General features: G+C 49.7%; 1 protein-coding gene across 1 annotated transcript in view; it reads left to right on the plus strand.

Moving 5' to 3' along the window:
- phyhiplb (phytanoyl-CoA 2-hydroxylase interacting protein-like b) overlaps positions 1-18,668 on the plus strand; it is a 91,855-nt gene that overhangs the window by 2,365 nt on the left and 70,822 nt on the right. The window lies entirely within an intron of this gene.

The following is an 18,668-nucleotide window of genomic DNA, read 5'->3' on the forward strand; positions in this document are numbered from 1 at the left end:
AAGCTAGAGCGGATGTGAAGTTACACGTTGATCTGTTATATTCCCCAAATCAATGAAGACCTAAGTTAATTTCCTGAACTTGCACTAACAACATATTAAAATAAAGTATAAGTAATATTAAATATAATGCAAACACTCATGCCTTAATTTTAATTAATGTAATTAAAATAAAAACACATTTGTATAATGTACATTTAATATACAATCTATAATATACTATAATATACAATCTTATAACCATAATTTATGCAACATAGTAAAGTCAGAAACATTAATGTCAGATGATAGCTAGTTATGGGGAGCCACAACTGGGGTGTGTTAAGACAGCCAAAAGATTGAGTTTGATTCTTTGCCGGAGACCTGGAGCTGATATAGCTTTGCACGCCAAACATACTGGGTAGTTCAGTTAGCTGGAGGCCTGAAACTGAAGCTGAGGCTAGAGGTCAAAAATGAAAATTTCAGCCACAAAAGTATAAATGAGATATAACTTTTTAAAAACTCATTTGGATTTAAACTCTGCTGGGTTAAATTAAGCAGAATTTCTCACTGTTGTGTAATTTGGGGAACTGAAGACAAATGTTCTGTACTTGAGATTTGACATAGCCTTCTGTTATAACTAGCACTTTTCAAGGTGCAGAATTTATATGCAATAATATTAAGTGAGTGTATCCTTTACTATAAATGTTTTTGTGAAATATGTCAAAAAATGGATTCTTCATTCTTGGCATCTACCGTACACTGAATTGGAGCTGCCCTGGGCAATGTACATAATCTACAAATTGACAGCTGGTTTTTTGACGTGAATCATTGACCATGTGACCGTTTCAGTTCCATGTGATTAAAAGAGCACAGTTCAACATTGAGGTTGTGGATTGTTTCTCTTTACGGACATTCTTTCTTGTCTAGTTATCGATGCGTATGCCTTTCCTGATGTTTCTAAACTTTTTCACCATTAAAATAGTTTTGCCTTCTTCAAAAACACATATTTTCATGACGCGTGGTCACAAAATAGCTTTATCAGAATACATAAATATGATGCAAAATAGATGATTTGTCCTATGAGTCAAGTATATTGTACTACTCGCTTAAAAATTGTGGTGCCCTCTAAGCATTTCCTTGTGATAATTGTAATGGGTCCTGCAGATGGTGTGTCTGGATCAAAGCTGCAATAGCCGCTGGTGTTAAGTTAGTTCATTCATCATAGAATCCTTGAATAACTGGAGGCACTTTGTATGCTGATTTCATTTAAACCACATTGAATATGCTTGTGCTTTCCTGGTGTTAGTTGTGAACAATCCCAAGAGAAGAATTTTACTGCCCTTTTGCCGTGGTGCATCTTATCTATGCACCTTCAAAAGGTCAGATTTTATTGCAAAGGACACACATGTATAATTCCACAAATGCCTTGTACTCTTTCAATCTCTAATTTGCCTTGTTGATGAAATCTGCTGGGATAAGAAAAGATTTTTTGAGAAATATTTCACCAATACATATCGACTTCTTTTGGTTGGAGATCAGTAACTGCAGTGTGGACTCCAGCCAGGTAGAATTCTATTAACATTGCTTGGCTCCTACGTGGCTGGAAACTAAATTTTCTTGTTTAGGATAGAACTCTGCAGTTGCCTGGATAATTGTATAAGCAAAGAGATCTTTCATTTTTCATCTTCCAACAGGCATTTTCCTGAAACATTAATATTTTGGAAACACTTAAATTAAGGTCAGGCTAGAATACAAAGGCCTAGATTTGAAATAGCCCATTGTGGCAGGAAACATGACGACCTGGCCCACTTAATCACTGGAGAGGCCCCACATCAGTGATCTGACGGCTGCAAGCCTGCCTTGATTAAATAAAAGAATAAATATGGGTGACCTGGCAATCCCAGCTGCCTTAATGATTAATGAGCGATTGACATCTCTTATCCCTGAATGCACATAATTTAGTGGTGGCCCAGGGAGCAAATGGGGGCTGTACAGTTTTCCTGCACCCTCAAAAGGCCACCTAACATCTCATTTTGCCTTCACTTGCCTTTGATTTTCCTTAATCTGTGGTAAGTAAGTACATTACTGCCACCATACCTGCTGATGAGCTGCCAGCCTCTAATTGTCTTACAGCTCTCGGTGGGCAGGATTTCCACAACCAGGTCTAATGGGTAGCCATTTTGATTATGGAGCCTCTGCCATGGAAGTGACAGGAGTTATTTGCCGATACTCCAACCCATGGACAAAACTACATGAGCCTTACAGAATTCTGATCAAAATGTCCAGGGGATAACATCACCTCGATATTTTGCAAGCCAAGTTTGATGCAGCAGTAAGTTTGCAATCCATGTGTTGTTGCACAAATACAAGGTGACACTGTCTTCTTCACTTCAAAGTCAGGTATGAGCTATGACTCTTGACGCCATGCTGCTAGTTTATCATCATTCAAATACTAACTGCATTGCACCAATGCTAAACTTGCAGTATTCATGCACTCTTAAGAGAACAAAAGCAACTTCAGACTATGGGTAGGATTTTCTGTTCGGACAGCGACAGGCATCATGATGGCAGGACAGGAAAATTCACAGTGTGGCCAAAGGTCAGTTTGGGGTTTGGGGGGGGGGGGGGGGGGGGTGGTGGAAAGCAGCAGGGGAAGGTTGCTAGTGAATGGAGCACAGGAGGGATGGTGTGGACAGAGACACATGACTGGCACTGGTGGTGATAGGAAGAGGGGGCATAAGTCTGAGGCAGTGCTGGGACAGTGTACATCATGCTACATGCATGCCTGGCATGCATGCCCTGGTCCCAGTCCAGGAAGCCAGGGATGGGAGGGCTTGAATGTGCTGTGTCAATCAATGATTACTTCTCAATGATTACAGTCAGTACATTAGTTCAAGATGTGCTCTCATCGATTCCAAAACGGCAGCCTGATAGTGGCCTGATTTAGTCTTAGATTGTACTCAACCAGACCCAACCTCTTCTGTGTAAACATTGTCATGCCCGGGCAGTGAGGGTTGGGCGACATATCTTCCAGTGACTCTTAAGGCTGTGCAACTACTGGATATTACTTTAGTTGTAAGTAAATTTGACCATCTAATTTTTAACAATACGCTATACTTTTTGCCTTGTAAAGTGGCAGCAAAATGTGGCACTTTACATAATCTCATAATCTCCAGTAAGCAGTTTCCCAGAACTAGGGCTCAATCTAGAAATGCCAAACAAACAATCAGTTTGTAAGCGGCTAGGCAGCACGGTAGCATGGTGGTTAGCATAAATGCTTCACAGCTCCAGGGTCCCAGGTTCGATTCCTAGCTGGGTCACTGTCTGTGCGGAGTCTGCACGTCCTCCCCGTGTGTGCGTGGGTTTCCTCCGGGTGCTCCGGTTTCCTCCCACAGTCCAAAGATGTGCGGGTTAGGTGGATTGACCATGCTAAATTGCCCGTAGTGTCCTAAAAAGTAAGGTTAAAGTAAGGTTGTTGGGTTACGGGTATAGGGTGGATACGTGGGTTTGAGTAGGGTGATCATTGCTTGGCACAACATCGAGGGCCGAAGGGCCTGTTCTGTGCTGTACTGTTCTATGTTCTATGTTTATGCACAGCTGTGAACATAAGAGCAGGTGTTGATGGGGAATAGCTTGATATATAATAAAAAAGGCATGTGGAAGGCAGTACATCTACACAAACGTAGATAAATGCCTGGAATAATCTGTTAGACACTATTAGTCAGGGGTGTAATTATTGGTGGTTTTCAAAATAAGTTGCATGTTACGTTGGGGTAGTAAAAGGACTAGCTTTGATGTGCTTTTAGCAACCTAGACTGTTATCAGCCGATTGTGATTTTCCTGTCTGCTTTATTTTCTGATTTGCTTAGTCTAAATTCCTAATCACAACCAAACCTGGTCAACCACACATTTTAAAATCCATCCACTTTCATGGAGAGTAAAATAGGATGGGGTGTAAAATCAGACCTGAAGCTGCCCTTTCTTTCCAACTGTTGGTATCGGACCCTGGATGTTGATAAAGGGTGTATAGCAATAAGATCCCCTGCGCATCAATTTGTCTGAGGTTGATTCCTTGTGAGCTTATATTTGTTTCCTATTTTATGTCACTTTGGCTTTATTAACTTAACCTTTATCCTGCAATATAGCCTTGGTTACTGAAGACTTATCAACTTTTAAATAGAGCCAGTCATTCTGATACCTCGTCTTTATCAATTTTTATCCACTATCTAAAATATGACTTTGATACTATCCTTTTGTTTGGAAATGACAGAAACACAGCATTCAATTATTATATCAGCCTTACCTCTGCCTCCATGTTCCTAATCAGCCAACCCCTCTTCTCACTACCTTTTTACTTTGTGTTCCATTCTCTGTTCATACTCTCTTTCCCTCACTTCTTTCCTTTTTTACTTCCTCTCTAAATCCCAGATCCTAAAAAAGTATATTTAGATTCACAATTCCATTTCCTACAAGAGAATGCTATCCACCTCCTCACCAGTCAAACCTGAATGGCAGTTTTGAAAATATTTTCAAAGCCGTTCATGTAATTTGTACTGATGAAATAACTTGCATTTAGTGGTACCTGCACAGTTAATAATTACTTCGATGTGCTGGCAGGGGAGTCCTGTAGGCAAACTAGAAAACCATTTAACACATTCATGCTTCTGGAACCAATAAATACATTTTTTTTGCAGTGCCAATTTTAAGGATTATTTTAAATATATTTTATTTTAAACACATAGTTACATTAATAAACAGTAATCAACTTACAACAGGTTACAAACAGTTCAAATACAAATTTCCCTCTTTTTCCTGCTCCAAATAATCCCCTATTCTCCCCTCCTACCCTTAAGCCTCCCCATCGCCTTGGTGACAAACATTTATTGAAACGGGGATAGAAAGAGCTTCCATCTCATGAAGAACCTTTCTTCCGACCCCCTGAGAGAACATTTAATTTTCTCTTAACTTCAAGAATTCGACCAGATCTCCCAGCCATGTTGAAACCCCCGGTGTCACCGCCGATCTCCAATTTAATAGGATTTGCCATCTTGCAATCAGCTATTACATCAGCCCCATTCCCCTCCAACAGCTCCGGCAACTTTGAAACCCCAAAGACTACCACCAAAGGGCATGGTGTTCGCTTGACCCCCACTATCTCTGATATTGTGTCAAACACTGCAATCCAGAAATCCCGGAACATATGTGGATGGTTTGCTGATCCCCTCCCGCACCTTTCACATTCATCTTCTACCTCCAAGAAAAACCTGCTCATCCGGGTTCTCGTTATGTGAGTCCTGTGCACTATCTTGAACTGGATGAGAGTTATCATAACACAGGATGAAGTTGAGTTAATTTGGTGCATGATCTCACTCCAGATCCCCCCTCCAAGCTTGATTCCCAACACCTGCCACATCTTCCTTATTTTTTCCATTGGCGTCTTATCAGTTCCTAGCAGCCACCCATAACTGTCTCCAATCTTCCCCTCCCTCCATTTCATCCCGAGTAAACAACTTCTCCAGCAGCGTTCATTCCGGCAGATGAGGAAATGAGGGTAGTTCTTTGATTGCAAAGTTCCAGATTTGAATGTATCTAAATTCACTCCCCCTAGGGAACTCAAATTTCCCATGGAATTCCTCCAGTTTCACAAATTTTCCTTCAATAAACAGGTCCCTCAACCGTTTTACCCCTTCCCTGTACCACCTACCATACATCGCATCCATTTTTCCCGACATAAACTGATGATTCCTACATAATTGGGCCAGTGTCGATATGCCTATTAGCCCAAAGTACAACCTCACTTGGTTCCATTTTCTGAGCGAAGGTGCAACCACGGGATTTCTAGTATACTGCTCGGAGAGAGCGGGAGTGGGGCCACTACCTAGGCCCTCAAACTCTATTCCACATGGGAGACCTCCTCCACCCAAACCCATTCTGATTCTTCCCCTCCCCCTCCAACAACACCGCACCTTCTCTATTTTCTGCCCAGTAATAGGACAATAGGTTTGGGAGTGTCAACCCCCTCGCTTTCTGCCCCTTTTGCAAAACGATTTACCGAATCCTGGGAGTTTCCTTTTTCCAAAGATATTTTACTCCAATTAATTACCATTACCATCGCTGAATCTCCGACAATCCACATCCTTGGTGTTACCATTGATCAGAAACTGAACTGGATTAGCCATAACAATACTGTGGCTACCAGTGTAGATCAAAGGCTAGGAATCCTACAGCGAGAAACTCACCTCCTGACCCCAAAGCCTGTCCACCATCTACAAGGCACAAGTCAGGAGTGTAATCACGGTAGCACTGTTGCTCCAGGGTCCCAGATTCGATTCCCGGCTTGGAGTCTGCACGTTCTCCCCATGTCTGCAAGGGTTTCCTCCGGGTGCTCCAGGTCCCTCCCACAAGTCCTGAAAGACGTGTGTAATTTGGACATTCTGAATTCTCCCTCTGTGCATCTGAACAGGCGCTGGAATGTGGCGACTAGGGACTTTTCACAGTAACTTCATTGCAGTGTAATGTAAGCCTACTTGTGACAATAAAGATTACTTTTACTTTACTTTAATGGAATACTCTTCACTTGTATGGATGAGTGCAGCTCCAGCAACACAACACTCGAGAAGCTCAACACCATCCAGGATAAAGCAACCCGCTTGATTGCTCCCCCTTCCACAAACATTCAAACCCTGCACCACCGACGAAAATGGCAGCCATGTGCACCATCTACAAGATGCACTGCAGTAACTCACCAAGGTTCCTTAAGACAACACCTTCCAAACCCATGACCCCTACCATCTAGAAGGACAAGAGCAGAAGATAACTTGGAACCCCACCATCTGGAGGTTCCCCTCAAAGTCACTCACCACCCTGACTTGGAAATATATTGCCGCATTTCACTTGGGGCAACATCCTGGAACTCCCTCCCTAATAGCACAGTGGTTGTACCTAAACCTCAAGACTGCAGCGGTTCAAGAAGGCAACTTATCACTACCTTCTGGAGGGCAACTAGGGATGGGCAATAAATGCTGGCCTAACCAGCGACGCCCACATCATAAATTAACAGGTCGTCTGCACACAACGACACCTGGTTCACTTGTGCTTTTAAAAATCAGGAAACCACCATCTTTGCTGATGCGGGGGTGAGATAGGGGGTAGGACAGAGAAAGGCGCAACCTGGGCTGCTAGTCAGGCTGGCTGGGGTGAAGGAACGTCCCTGCCAGGGCCAAGAGAAGGGGAGGGGGTGACCCCCACGGGGCTGGGGCGGTGTATAGGGACAGACAGTCATTGCTGCGGCCTGCAAGGCAACCATCTTGTTGCTCACTCCACTGACCACCCACTTTTTCCCCTGCTTCTGCAGAGTTACACCGGCCGCATGGGTTCCCCGCCCCCACATCCCACCCTCCGCCATGCCCCCACCACCGAACTTGCCGCCACCTGCCGGCAGGGCAGCAGACGGCTCACCCAAGGGCAATGCCCACTGTAGCTACTACGGGGACACAGAGTGTGGTGAATGTAACTTAGTAATTCACACTGTATTTACCAATACCATTGGAAGCGCAGTAGCGTTATCCGACCACTAGGGGCAGTAGCTCTGGGAATGCTCAGCAGTTTGTACAGGGCTCCACCCTTGGCTCCACCCACGACTCCTCCCCCTAGACTGCTGTATAAATAACCGTGTCCAGAGCCAGCCTGCAGTTCATCGAGAGTTCAACGGGTAACAGGCTGGCTCTGTAGTAAGTAGATTAAAACCACTGTTCATACCTTAAAGCACGTATCTCGTGAATTGATGGTTCCATCAATTTAATCTACTTAAGAACAGTCAGGATCGATCATGGAATCAGCCCTCAAGCCTGGCCGCCTGGAACTCGACCCACAGGATGCAGAGGCAAAAGAAATCTTCTCCCACTGGCTGCGGTGCTTTAAGGCCTACCTGGCAGAAGCGAGCACAGCCAAAACAACAGAAGTTAAGTCTACTGCACGCGAGGGTGAGCCACAGAATCTCTACGCAACTAAACTCGGCCGGTTCATATACTGCAGCGCTAGCGATACTCGATAAGATGTATGTAAGACCCATTAACAAAGTTTACGCACGCCATGTGTTCACGACTCGCCATGTGTTCACGACTCGCCGCCAGCGGCCTACAGAATCACTCGCCGAATTTTTAAGAGAGCTCAATAATCTATCGAATGACTGTAACTATCAAGAGGTTACCGCGGCTGAACATAGAGAACTTGCTGTACGCGATGTTTTTGTAGCGGGCCTCAGGTCTAATTATGTGCGCTAACGACTGCTGGAAAAGGGGGCCCAAGACTTAGAAACAACTACGGAAATTGCTACCACGATGGAGGTCTCCTTCCGCAGCCTCCCCTCGTTCCCCGCAGACCCCGCGACCCAATCATGGGCCCCCGACCAGCGACTCCCCCAGGCCTGTGCCAAGCGGCCGCCCAGCCACCATGCTGCCCCAGCCAGCCACTGCTGCTCCAGCCTGCCATTTCTGCAGCCAGAATCAGCACCCGCGGCAGCACTGCCCGGCCTGCAACGCGACCTGCAGCAGCTGCGGGCGGAAAGGCCACTACGCGAGAGTGTGCCTCGCAAAAAGGGCCCCAGCTTCCAACTCCCCAGCGGCACGAAGTAATCGCTCCCCACACCCGCAGGCCCGTGGGGCCCGAAAAGCTGCGGCCTATGCCCCGGCCCCGCCCCTTCCGCTACGTGCGATCCATGGGGGCCACCATCTTGGCAAACCTCCACCACGCGGCCGGCCACGTGTGACTCATGGGGGCCGCCATCTTGGATGCCATCTTCCTCGCCGCCTGCCACGTGCGATCCACAGGCCCGACCTGCATCTCCATGCTCGGACAACTCATCGGAAGAGTAAGACCTCCCTGGGCGCTCGTCACACGGCCCGCAACTCGGCGCAGTCACCCTGGATCAATCACGCCCGAAGCATCTGCGAAATTCAATGACAGAGGTCCAAATCAACGGGTACAACACGCCATGCCTTTTCGACTCCGGGAGCACTGAGAGCTTCATACACCCAGACCTGGTAAGACGCTGTTCGCTCCCCGTTTTCCCCGTGTGGCAAACTATCTTGCTCGCTTCAGGCTCCCATGCTGTCCAAATCCAGGGGCGCACCGCCGCGACACTCACAATCCGAGGCGCTAGCTACTCAAAATTTCAACTCTACGTTTTGCCCGACCTCTGCGCGCCACTTTTATTAGGCCTAGATTTTCGGTGTAACCTTAAGAGCCTCACCCTCCGCTTCGGTGGGCCCCTGCCCCCACTCATTATCTGCAGCCTCACTACGCTGCGAATCTCCCCCCCTCCTCTCTTCGCCAATCTCACAAAGGACTGTAAACCCGTAGCCACTCGTAGCAGGCGATACAGCCCGCAGGATAGGGTATTTATCAAATCAGAGGTCCGAAGGCGTGTCAGTGAGGGGATTATAGAGTCCAGCAATAGTCCCTGGAGAGCTCAGGTGGTGGTCGTTAAGACCGGGGAAAAATTCCGCATGGTTGTCGACTATAGCCATACCATAAATAGATTTACGCTCCTCGACGCGTATCCCCTCCCCAGGATTGCAGACATGGTAAATCAAATCGGCCAGTATCGGCTCTTTTCCACGGTGGATCTGAAGTCTGCATACTACCAGCTCCCAATCCGCCCGGAGGTCCGCCACTACACGGCATTCGAGGCCGCCTCTTCCATTTCCTCCAGGTCCCCTTCGGCGTCACTAATGGGGTCTCGGTGTTCCAACTAGCAATGGACCGAATGGTGGACCAGTCCGGCCTGCGGGCCACGTTTCCGTACTTGGACAATGTCACCATCTGCGCCTATGACCAGCAGGACCACGACGCCAACCTCCACCGTTTTTTCTAGATGGCACAGAAATTAAACATCACCTACAACAAAGAGAAATGCGTTTTCCGCACAAACAGACTGGCCATCCTCGGCTACCTCGTGGAAAACGGAGTCCTGGGCCCAGACCCGGACCGTATGCTCTTAGAACTCCCCGTCCCCCATTGCCCCAAGGCCCTCAAACGGTGCTTGGGCTTCTTCTCCTATTACGCCCAGTGGGTCCCTCAATATGCGGACAAAGCCCGCCCACTCTTTAAGGCCACACGATTTCCCCTATCAACTGAGGCACGCCAGGCCTTCAACTACATCAAGGAGGACATCGCCAAAGCGGCCATGCGGGTGGTGGATGAATCCACTCCATTCCAGATTGAGAGCAACGCCTCAGAGGTAGCTCTAGCAGCCACACTAAATCAGGCAGGGAGACCAGTCGCATTTTTCTCCCGTACCCTCTCCGCTTCAGAACTCCGACACTCCTCAGTCGAGAAAGAAGCACAAGCCATTGTGGAGGCTATTCGTTACTGGAGGCACTACCTCGCAGGTAGGACGTTCACCCTCATCACCGACCAAAGATCGGTTGCCTTTATGTTTGATAACTCGCAAAGGGGCAAAATAAAAAATGCTAAAATTCTTCGGTGGAGGATCGAACTCTCCACCTATAATTACGATATTAAGTATCGACCCGGGAAGCTCAACGAGCCTCCGGATGCCCTATCCCGCGGGACATGCGCCAGCGCACAGATAGACCGACTGAAAGTCATCCACAACGACCTCTGTCACTTGGGGGTCACCCGGCTCGCCCACTACATCAGAGCCCGAAACCTGCCTTTCTCCAACGAGGAGGTAAAAGCGGTCACCAGGGACTGCCCGATCTGTGCTGAGTGCAAACCGCACTTCTATAGACCAGACAGGGCCCACCTGGTCAAGGCTTCTAGGCCCTTTGAACGCCTCCTCGCTATTGATTTCAAAGGGCCACTCCCCTCAACTAACAAGAATGTTTACTTTCTAAACGTCGTAGATGAGTTCTCCCGTTTCCCATTTGCTATCCCGTGCCCCGACATGACCTCCCACACAGTCATTAGGGCCCTGCATAGTACCTTCGCCCTGTTTGGTTTCCCCAGCTACGTACACAGCAACCGGGGTTCGTCCTTCATGAGCGATGAGCTGCGTCAGTACCTACTCGACAAGGGCATTGCCTTGAGCAGGACTACCAGCTACAACCCCAGGGGAAGCGGGAAGGTGGAGAGGGAGAACGCGACGGTCTGTAAGACCGTCCTACTGACACTCGGTCTAGAAAACTCCAAGTCTCCCAGTGGCAGGAAGTCCTCCCAGACGTGCTCCACGCTATTAGGTCCCTCTTATGTACAGTGACCAATCAGACCCCTCACGAGAGGCTCTTCATTTTTTCCAGGGCCACTATCACGGGGGTCTCACTTCCGGCATGGCTGAGGACACCGGGCCCGGTACTCCTGAGGAAACACGTCAGGGCACACAAAACCGACCCCCTTGTTGAGAAGATGCGCCTGCTCCACTCCAACCCCCAGTACGCCTTCATCGAGTTCTCTGACGGCCGCCAGGACACAGTGTCCCTCCGGGATCTGGCACCCGCTGGATCCAGCGCCGCCTCTACCCCTACAGAAGGACCCCTCATCCTACACCCCATGCTGCCGCCCCCTCGCGCTCCCGAGCCCACGAGCTCACTCCACCAGTTCCTTGCACCCGCGCCGGCCAGCGCCCCCAGTCCCCGGTCGAACCAGAAGAGTATGAAGCTCAGACACAACCCTCCCTGGAGTCCACCATTGTACCCCAGCACACTACACCCATCCAGCCACCGCAAAAGGCTGCAACCCCGGTGCTCCGCAGATCACAGTTCGACCACCAGACAGACTTACTTTGTAGACCACCACCCCCGCCGGACTTGATTTTTTTGCAGGGGGTGAATGTGGTGAATGTAACTTAGTAATTCACACTGTATTTACCAATACCATTGTAAGCGCAGTAGCGTTATCCGACCACTAGGGGGAGTAGCTCTGGGAATGCTCAGCAGTTTGTACAGGACTCCACCCTTGGCTCCGCCCACGACTCCTCCCCCTAGACTGCTGTATAAATAACCGTGTCCAGAGCCAGCCTGCAGTTCATCGAGAGTTCAACGGGTAACAGGCTGGCTCTGTAGTAAGTAGATTAAAACCACTGTTCATATCTTAAAGCACGTGTCTCGTGAATTGATGGTTCCATCACAGGGCAGGGGCCGCGTTACATACTGCTGGCAAGGGCAGTGCCAGCCAATGGTACCCCTGGCATCAGGGACAGGCATCAGGGCCAGAGGTCCCTACGGTGCTGGCCATCACCGGGGTGCGGTGGTGGGGGGGTCTGGGTGGACTTGTGGGGGTGTGGAGCCCACAGTGCCAACCGGGGCCACCATGTAGCCTGGTGGATCTGGTTGGGCATGGGGTTACGCATGCTAACATGTTGGTTTTTCAGTCCCTGCAGACAATGGATATTGGAATTCAACCAGCAATGGTGGCCTTCCTGCTGGTTGCCGCAGTTCTGGGGATGCCCTGCACTGTACAAGCTGGCGCTAAGCGAGGATGAGGAAGCTGCAGCAGCGGAGCGTGCAGCAGCAAAGCCTGCCGCAGAGGAACAGAAGGCAGCCGCCCAGGATGGAGAGACAGCTGCCGGACAAGCCGAGGAGGAGGGGTTGCCAAGGAGGCGTTGCATGAGGCCTCCTGTGTGTGACAACAGCGCCTGTCATTTGAGGACCTGCCAGGCTGGGAATGCTGTCAAAGATGTCGGCTGAGCAGGGAGTTCGCACAACATATCTGCCAGATCATGGCCCATCTGGCACCATGTAGGTAAGGGGAAGGACACCTGCTCCGGTGGTCATCAAAGTGACGGTCACCTTGAACTTCTATGCGATGGGTTCTTCCAGGCGCTGAGTGGAGACCTGGCCAGGAACTCTCTGACCTCGGCGCACAGATGCATTTGTGCCGTCAAGGAGGCCCTATATGCCTAGGTTGCTGAATACATCCACTTCAATGCGGACCAAGCCCACCAGGATGCCAGGGTAGTGGGTTTCACTGCCATCAATGGGATGCTGCGGGTCCAGGGGGTGATATGCGAGATGCATGTCCCCTACGCGCACCTGCAGATGACAGGCCACTCTACACAAAGCGAAAGGAATGCCATTCAATGAACATGCAGCTGATATGTAACCATTAGCTGCACATCATGCACGTCTGCGCCCGATACCCGGGCAGTGGGCATGATGCCTTCATCCTGGCACATGCGGCGATTCCTGACATGTTTGAGACGCCCGGGGGGGGGGTGTTTGTTTCCTGGACGATGGGTTATCCACTGCGGTTGTGGCTGTTACACCTATCCCGAGGCCACAGACCAAAGCGGAGACCCGCTACAGCAACAGGGAGTGCAATCGATTGGTGCTTCAGTCTCCTGAAGATGAGATTCAGGTGCCTGGACCGCTCTGTATGATGCTGAGAGGGCCATCCGCATCGTGGTGGTCTGCTGCATCCTCCACAACACCACACAGCAGAGGAGTGATACTGGAGGATGAACAGCAGTCATCATCTGACAAAGAGAGGGAGGGGGGAGGATGGGCTGGACATGGAGCCGAGGTAGGCAAGGGAGGCCGCAGGACGTGCGTGCCAGGCCAATGCGCATGTGAACGCTCTGATCGCCTCCAGGTTCACCAACGAGTCGGGGTGGGTGGGGGGGGGGGGGGGGACTGTCCAGGGGCACTGACACATATTCATCCCCCAACCCTCACCTGCATCTTCCTCTGTGATGCATACCAGCTGCACTTAGCATGCGGCCCTGGGTTGGCAGTAACACACAGGTCTGGTCCATGGATGGTGGATAATGACAACCTGCTCAGTGATAAGCTCTGGTACTCCACATTGTTGACAATGTCTTGACTCCTGTCCAGGGTAGCACTTCCTTCCGTCCACCTGGGTGATTCCTGCATGTGAGTTGACCCTTCCAGCACATGTCCCATCAAATCCCTGGGTGACATTGGGGGGAGAGGGTTGGGAGCCTAGGCTAGCCCCCCCCCCCCCCCCCCCCCCCCAAATCACCACCGATGTCCCCCCCCCAACCCCCCCCCCCCCCCCCCGTGTCGCCGTAACCCCCCCCCTCTCTCTCTCTCTGGCCAGACCAGACCAGACGAGCCATCCCTCACACCCATCTGACAGTGTGAACAGGTGTTTAATGTCACAACATATATACAGATTTGTGCCCTAGCCCCTATAACTAAACTGCCCTGCACCGATGGCAACTTAACCATTCTTTTGTGGATAGTCAGAGACTTTTTCCCAGGCCAGAGGGGTCAATTACTAGGGGGCATAGGTTTAAGGTGAGAGGGGCAAAGTTTAGAGGAGATGTACAAGGCAAGTTTTTTACACAGAGAGCAGTGGGTGCCTGGAACTCACTGCCGGAGGAGGTGGTGGAAGCAGGGACGATAGTGACGTTTAAGGGACATCTTGACAAATACATGAATAAGATGGGGATAGAGGGGTATGGACCCCGGAAGTGTAGAAGATTTTAGGTTAGACGGGCAGCATGGTTGGTGTAGGCTTGGAGGATCGAAGGGCCTGTTCCCGTTCTGTACTTTTCTTTCTTTGTTCTTAACTAGTGTCTAATGTTCTGGTCTTATGGGCCCCCAGACGGTACAGCAGGAGTTGAGGCGCCTTGCTATGATCCCCGCCCTGCTACCTGAGTCCCCATTGGCGGGTGTCTTCTGGGGTGACCAGACCTGGATGGGCCCGGCTGCTGCTCGGGTGCCCAGTGGCATGGTGCCGCCCTGTTCTGCCCGCTGTCCACCAGATATGCCAGGGACAGGAGGAGGGGGGAGTAGGAGTGTCTGAGGTGCTGCAGTTTTCCGGCGTCTCCCCCGCAGGAGCCACCGGCACTGGCCCCAGTACCTCCTCCTTCGGGGTGCCCAATGGCCCCCAGGCTACTCCATGAGATGGGGGTGCAAGCAGAGCTAACCTCTGAGGCTCCCCTGACACCTGGCGCTGCCAGTTTTGGAGGCCCACTCTGGTCTCAATCAGGGTCTGCATGCTCACGGCCATGGAGCACAGGGAGTGACTATCTCTATCTGGCACTGGGTCACATCACCCTTTGAGTGTGCCAACACCTGGGTTTGTGTCACGTCAGCAAGTGACTGCGCCATCTCCCTCTGGAACTTGGCCACTTCCCTCTGTGTCTGCGTCACATCGGCCAGTGCCTGGGGAATGCCGTTGACGTTCCCAGCCATGGCCTGCTGTGACTGGGCCATACTCAGAAGCCCCACTGCAGTGTCTAGGTGGCTCTGGCACATGGTTGCCTGTGAGTCAGCAACTGTGTCCTGGGCCTCGGCCAACGCCTGCACAGAATGCACCAGGTCTTGGACGTGCTGATCCATAACCGTACTGAGCCAAAACTGTTGCATGCAATGCCTCCACTGATGCCACCCATGCGGTGTTGGCCTGGGTGGCATGCATTGCCGGCACCACCTCCTGCAGCTGCACGCGGTTGGATACCTCCAGCTGCATCTGCAGGTCCTGGATGCTCGCCGATAATCCCTCATGTAATCCCTGGCTCTACGACTACAACTCCAAATCGATGGAACTATCCGTTCCAGTAGCCCAAAACATGTCTGGGCGGCAGCTAGTTCGTCCGCTTGGTCTGCACACTGACTGTTCCCCCTCTTGGGAGTTCCTTCCTCTACCTGCTGTACCGGGTCAGCTGTGTGTTGTGCACCAGATAGTGTCCCAGGAGCCTCTTCACTGAAATGCCCAACCAAGGTGAGCATCTCTGGGATGGGGGAGGGTGTTGGAGACAGCTGTGATGGGAAGTCAGTGTCATCCTCAGACTCGAGTCCTGTGTTTCGGGTGGAGGGCTGGCATCCGAGCTGCTGTCATCCATCAGTGCTCAGCTCATGGTGGGGGAGGCTCTGGCTCGGATGGGGGGGGGTGCAGGGGACACCAGATGAGCCTGCCATCACCAGGAAGTTCTGCAAGACACAAGTCAAGACGTATCATTAGACAAGGGGGGGGGGGTGGTGGTGAGCATGTGGGTTTGAGCATGTGGTTAAGATGGGGGTAGTGTGGGTGAGGATGATGTGGGGGTGGAGGGTGGTGTGGGGGTGGCGTTGGGTGGAGGGGGTAGTGTTGACACACTTGTCGCCAAGATCCGCAACTCAGCAGGGGTCACACTTCCTGTTTTCCATTTGCCCCTCCGCCAAGAGAAAGCTGGGAGCGGGAGAAGACTGGAGGGGGACCACAGAACTTACAGTCCTCATCACGGCAGAGCAGAGGGCCCTGGGCGTGATCAGTGGCCCAGAGGAAAGGGAGGGAGCCCCGATAAGAGCAGTTAAGTGGAAGTGGGAGGAAGAGCTGGGGAGGGTGGTGGTATCTGGGTTATGGGAGGAGGCTCTGAGGAGTGAGAATGCATCTTCTTCATGTACTAGGCTTAGCTTCAATCAATTTGAAGTAGTCTACATGGCTGATCATCCAACTCAGTAACCCCTGCCTCCCTCCGATGACACTATCAGGTTGATGCCTAGGAAGCGAGTGACCCTGATTCACACATATCATCACAAATTATAATTTAATTAGCAGACTTGGCACTGCTACTTCAGCTCAATCTAATCCAGTAGAATTTTGTGGGGTGTTCATTTAGAAAGAATAAAAAAGGAGAGAAAACGAAGTAGGAAAACATGAACAATAACCATGCCCGAGTTGGATTCAGAGGAAAACATATAAAGAAAGAGTCAAATATAAACGGTCTCTAATTGAAGATGAGCTAATTTCAGTAAGCTGAATGAAGCAAATAAGATCTAGATCTGGTTAATTGGTTGGAAAAGAATTTACAGTGAATATAACAGCAGGAGTTAAAATACTGGAGATACAGGAATTAAAGGACATGCCAAAGACTGGGATTTCAATACCGGCATGGAAGGATGGGAAGATACACTAACCAGATGGGAGCAGAGTCCCATAGCGAGTGCGTTTAGCTGTGTGTTTCCCTGCTGTCTAACACTCATCCAGTTAGATATGGGGCCTCAGCAGGAAACACATGCCAAGGTTGCACTCAGCCCCCGTTTTCTGCACTGGGCAGCTCCGCTTGCCGGAACTCAACGCAGCAAGAGATCGGAACTCCATTTTTAAATGGCGTCCCGAGCTCCCAACGTGATCCCCGAAACAACCCCCCTTCCCCAGCCCTAGCTCACTATTAGGGACCCCCCCCACCCACGTGAAAAATGCCAGCTTACCACTGGCAGCTTGGCATGCTGGCAATGCCCCTGCTGGCTGGCATCCAGGCGGCACTGCCTGCCTAGAGGGCATGCACCTTGGGGCCTCCAATCCCCTGGGAGACCGCCATGAGTACTGTTCCATCTGGTCCCCGTTTGTGGGGAACACTACTGAACAGTGCTCGTCCGAGGTCTCCAAGGCGAAGGGGATAGATCCAAACGCCTTGGTTACCTCAGGGAACTGCATATTATCGTGATACCAGCTGTCTCGCTCTAAAATGCAGATTTGCAAAAAAAAAACCCTGCCCACAATGGGCAGGTTTCACATTGCGATTGTCTCACGAGATCGCGTTAGATCTCGCAGGTGTGACAAGCTGGATAGATCCCGGGAACGGGGTCTCCAAGCAGTTAACCCGGCCACATTGTGCCGCGGTTCGTTGTTTTTGGGTGCAGCGTGGCCAGTAGATCACGCCCTTAATTGACTTTTACTTTTCTGTATATTTGTAAAGGAGCAAGAGGAAGTCCATGTTCAATGGGGCTCTTTAAGAGAAAAAAACTTTGTAGGGTTTCTTTTCCTCAATATTTGCAATATCTAGTTGGTATGGTTTATTTTCATTAGACATTTTTTCAATAATTTTGACGTTTTAGTTGAGAAATTGTGGACCTTTTTTCCTCAAAATATAATTTCTTCACACGAAAAAAAGAAAATGTTGATTCGTCATTGAAGTGGTACAAGGCAAAAGGGAGGTCAGCAAGTACCCGAACATATCTGTAGACCTTGGCACACTTAGCTGTTAGTGATGGAGAACAACAGCCTCAGTTTTCTCAAGGCCAACAAAGATGCTGTTAGAGCTTTACCATCTGCAGCAAGGACACCTGCTACCATATTGCAGCAGAAGGAGGGCACTGCAAGTGGTTAGCATGGTCATTGCATCTTTCACCTATTATGCTCATGACTCAGTCCAGTCTAGCACTGCATGCTAGCTAATTTGCAATTCATGTCCGATATGTTCAGTATATCCAACACTTTCATCTCTTTTCCTACTAACCCAACTGCTTAATGTCACTGTACTTCTGAATTTCCTAAACTTCATTCAATAGTGAGCATGGACGTGACCACATTTGTGTTAAACTCTCAGAATATGTGAATACTGTGAGGGCTTCAGTTGTATACTACAATTTGAAGATGTTAAAGGTTGGAATATGGATAGATAATGTAATGAAAGTGTTTTGTAATTTGGATAGATAATGTAATGAAAGTCTAAAGTGGCTTTGAAGGCAGGGTGTAGGAAAGCATGGATTGGTAACATGCCCCTTTAAGGGGCGAATTCTTGGCGGGTCAGGTGACCCGGAGGGTCAATCAGGCCAGAGCTCACGAATCCTGGGGCTCAATGTCGGTTTCACTGCTGGTTAAGAGTTGGAGTCGTGGAGTATGGTAGCCCTTATCACATTCTCTGTAAATAGTCATTTGGCTTAATAAACTGTTTATTCGTTAATCTACTTGGTGCTCGCCAGTCTTTCAAGATACGACATTTGGCGACAAAGATCAATCGGAATGCCTTCCTAGTGTGAGAGAAATCAGGAGAGCAG

The sequence above is a fragment of the Scyliorhinus canicula genome, chromosome 16, assembly GCF_902713615.1.
Source record: "Scyliorhinus canicula chromosome 16, sScyCan1.1, whole genome shotgun sequence".
Taxonomy (NCBI): Eukaryota; Metazoa; Chordata; class Chondrichthyes; order Carcharhiniformes; family Scyliorhinidae; genus Scyliorhinus; species Scyliorhinus canicula.